This window comes from Suricata suricatta, chromosome 17, assembly GCF_006229205.1.
Source record: "Suricata suricatta isolate VVHF042 chromosome 17, meerkat_22Aug2017_6uvM2_HiC, whole genome shotgun sequence".
NCBI classification, from domain to species: domain Eukaryota; kingdom Metazoa; phylum Chordata; class Mammalia; order Carnivora; family Herpestidae; genus Suricata; species Suricata suricatta.
Genome location: NC_043716.1, coordinates 21,739,583 through 21,743,857, shown reverse-complemented (window position 1 = coordinate 21,743,857; position 4,275 = coordinate 21,739,583). Strand labels below are relative to the sequence as shown.

General features: G+C 37.4%; 1 protein-coding gene across 2 annotated transcripts in view; it reads left to right on the top strand.

Moving 5' to 3' along the window:
- Nucleotides 1-4,275, top strand: part of LOC115282032 (schlafen family member 12-like) — an 18,485-nt gene that overhangs the window by 8,610 nt on the left and 5,600 nt on the right. Inside the window, exon 1 of one of the 2 annotated variants that reach the window (XM_029927831.1) lies at nucleotides 2,082-2,265. The exons of the other annotated variant lie outside the window; for it this stretch is intronic. The gene's annotated coding sequence lies outside the window, so the exon portion shown is untranslated. Of the gene's footprint in view, nucleotides 1-2,081; nucleotides 2,266-4,275 lie in introns of those variants that run through there. 2 annotated transcript variants of the gene reach the window in all.

The following is a 4,275-nucleotide window of genomic DNA, read 5'->3' as shown; positions in this document are numbered from 1 at the left end:
TTACTGTATATGAGGTTATGCAGCAGTTAAGGTTTTTAAACTTATTATTTAACAAAAATAATTATCTATGACTTTTTACTTGCCTTTATTTTAGCCACTCCCCAGTGTGGCAGCCTTTTGGTCTGGAAGAGGTAGGAGCTCCGTTCCCTTCCTTGAACTGTAGGTGGCAGAATAGACCTTCTTTGTCCTGTTCTAATCTGACTGAGTGCAGAGAGATTACTCTCTGTAGTGCCCAATTCAGTTCTCAGGTGAGGAGGAAAAGTGGTAGCCACTGCTCATGAAGCCTTCAGGGAGATTACAGATTTGCAGATATTTAGAAAAAAAGATTACAGCTGGAGACATGCAAGAACCATGTGAAACCCAGAGGAGGATCTGAGTTGAGATTCATTGGGAAATGAAGGCATGCATAAACAGCTCTTATATATAGAGGAAGTGAGTAAGCCACAGACAGGACTCATGTTCAGAAGAGCTGAAAAGTGCTCACTTTGGCAGCACAATACAGAAGACCTGAAAAGACCTTAAGCTTCCATTGAGACAATTCCCTATGTTCAGAGCATGCTCAGCTAATCAGTGAAGGACTTCTCTGGCATAGAACGAGGCTACAAAGACTAAGAGAGGTGGCTTTTTTTTTTTTAGATGCCTGATTTTCAACAAAAATCTCTCAAGGTATAAAAAGAAACAGGGAATAATTACCAATGCAAAAGAAGAAAGTTAAATGGCAGAACCTGTCTTTGAGAAACCCAGACATTAGACATACTAGATGAAAGCTTTAGGAGAGCTCATAAAATACTCAAGGAGCTAAAAGTGATAAAAATGAACAAAGAGCTAAAGAGATCAGGAAAAACATTTGGCCCAATCTAACACCTACTTATGATTAAAAGTAAACTAGGAACAGAGGGAAACATCCTCAACTTGAAACGGAATATCTACAAAAATCTTATGGCTAACATCATATTTAATGGTGAGAAACTTGACGCTTTTCCACTGAGATCAAATAGGAGGCAAAGTTGTTCCCTCTCATCACTCCTTTTCAACATTGTACAGGATGTCCTTGCTAATGGAGTAAGATAGGAAAAATGGATAAAGGGTATACATATTGGAATGGAAGAAATAAAACGGTCTTTGTCCACAGACAACACAATCACCTCTATAGAAAATCCAAAGGAATTGATAATAAAACAAAACCCAAACTCCTGGGACTGATAAGCACTAGAGTAACATTGAAGGATACAAGGGGAAGATGCAAACTTAACCACTTTTCTGTACAGAGCAGGGAACAAGTGGGATTTGAGATGTAGCACATACTACTGTTTACATTGGCAGTGCCCCAAAATGAAATATTTAGGTATAAGTCTACCAGAACATGTAAAAGATCTATAAGAAGAAGACTAGCAAGCTCTGATGAAAGAAATCCAAGAAGAGTTTTTTAAACATGGAGATATTCCATGGTCACGGATAGAAAGAGTCACTATTGTCAAAATCTCAGTTCCTCCCAACCTGATCTGTAGATTCAATGCAATCCCCAGTCAAAATCCCAGAAAAATGCTTTGTGGATATCCACAAACTGTTTTTAAAGCTCATATGAAGAAGCTAATGACTCCGAATGGCCAACACAACATTAAAGAGGAGAACAAAGTTGGAGGGCTGATGCTATCTGACTGATTGCAGGTTTAATAAAGTACAGCTATGAAGGCAGGACGGTAGTGGGCAAAGAATAGAAATAGATCAAAGGAATGGAACAGAGACCCACATAAATACGATCAACTGATCTTTGGCAGATGAACAAGGCAATCCAATGGGGGAAAGATACTCTTTTCAACAAATGGTGCCAGAAGTACTGGACACACACATCTCCTCACCCAAAATGAATCTAGAAACAGATCTTACCCACTTCATAAAAATTAACTCGAATGGTTCACAGACTTAACTGTAAAAATTCAAAAGTATGGATATCTTGGGAAATAATTTAAGAGAAAACTTAGATGACCTTGGGTATGGTGATGACTTTTTAGCTACAACACCAAGGGCATGGTCCATGAAATAAGGAATTGAGAAGCTTGACTTCACTAAAACTAAAAACTGCTCTGTAAAAGACGATGTCAAGAGAATGAAAAAGCAAGGCGTAAATTGGGAGAAAATGTAAAAGGCACATCTGATAAAGTCCTGTTATCTAAACTATACAAAAAATTATGAAAACTCAACAATGATAAAGCAAACAACTCCATTAAAAAATGAACTGAAAAGGCGCCTGGGTGACTCAGTCAGGTAAGTGTCCAACTTTGGCTTAGGTCATGATCTCATGGTTTGTGAGTTCAAGCCCCATGTCAGGCTCCGTGCTGACAGCTCAGATACAGATTCTGTATCTCCCTTTCTCTCTCTCTTTCTGCCCCTCTCCCTCTTGAAAAGAAAGAAACATTAAAAATCATTTTTAAAATTAGCTGAAGACCTTATAAATATCTCTCTAATGAAGATATACAGATGGCAAATATCTTCTACATCAGATGACATCAGTGACATGCAAATTAATGCAGTGGGATAACACTACATACCTATTAGAATGTCTCAAATCCAGAACACTGACAACATCTTATATTGATAAGGATATGGAGCAACAGGAACTCTTATTCATTTCTGGTGGAATGTAAAATGGTATAGCCACCTTTCAAGACAGTTTGGCAGTTTCTTATAAACATACTGTTATTATATAATGCAGCAATCTTGATATTTGGTATTTACCCCAAAGTGTTGAAATCTTATATTCACACAAAACCTGCATATGGATGTTTTATCAGTTCTATTCATAATTGCCAAAATTTGGTAGCAATCATGATATCCTTCCAGACGACTCTTAAATGCACATAAATGCATTTTACTAATGAAGGCAGTCAATTTGAACAGGTTACATACTGTGTGATTCCAAGTGACCCTCTGAAAAGGCAAACCTATGGGGATAGTAAAAATACCACTATTTGACAGGGATGGGGATTTGGGACAAGAAGAATTAGCAGAGCACAGAGGATATTTAGGGCAGTGAGAACACTCTGTGTGATAGGATAGTGATGGATATGTGTTATTCTACATTTGCCCAGACACTGAGAAAGTACAGCATAAGAATGAACCCTAAGGTAAACTATGGGAGAAATTAGTTAAACACAAAGGAAGTCGATAAGGAAGACTCTGAGGGAGAAAAGCTAGAACACATACAGAAAATACAACAAAATGTCAACACTATCTTCACTATCTATTACTACTTTCAATATAAATGGATTACCCTGGGTAAACAAAAGACATAGATTAATAGAATAGATTTTAAAAGCCAGGATTCATCAATGTGTTGTTACAAAAAGACTCAGTTTATTTATTTTATATACTTTTTATTTAAAAAATTTTGAGGGTAGTTGACAAACATATTACATTAGTTTCAGGTATACAACAACATAGTGATTTGACAAGTTTTTACATTATGCTTGGCACACTGCACACATAGCTACTATCTGTACCATAGAAAACTATTAGGATACCATTGACTGTATTCATTATGCTGTGTCTTTTATTCCCACGACTTATTCATTCCATATTGGAAACCTGTATCTCCCACTCCCCTTCACCCATTTTACCAATTCTTCCCACTCTCTCCCCTCTAGCAACCTTCAGATTGTTTTCTGTATTTACGGATATGGTCTGTCCGTCCTTCCTTCCTTCCTTCCCTCCTTTCTCCTTTCCTCCCTCTTTCCCTCCCTTTTTCATTATTCTTCCTTTCTTCCTTCCTTCCTTCCTTCCTTCCTTCCTTCCTTCCTTCCTTCCTTCCTTCCTTCCTTCCTTCCTTTCTTTCTCTCTCTCTCTCTCTCTCTCTCTCTGTCTTTCTCTTTCTCCACATAAGAGTGAAATAATATAGTATTTCTCTTTCCCATTCTGATTTATTTCACTTAATGCAATAACCTCTAGGTCCATCTATGTTATTACAAATTACTCAGTTTCATCCTTTTTATGGCTGAGTAATATTCCAATGTGCGTGTGCATGCACGTGTGTGTGTGTGTGTGTGTGTACCACATCTTCTTTACCTTTTTTCTCTCAGTGGTCACTTTGGTTATGGCCCTATGTTGGCTATTATAAATAACACTGCAATATGCACACGACTGCGTGTATCTTTTCAAATTTGTGTTTTTGTTTCCTTTCAGTAGATACCCAGTAGTGGAATGACTGTGTCATATGGCAATTTTATTTTTAATTCTTTGAGGAACTTCTATATTGTTTTCCACAGTGGCTGCACCAAT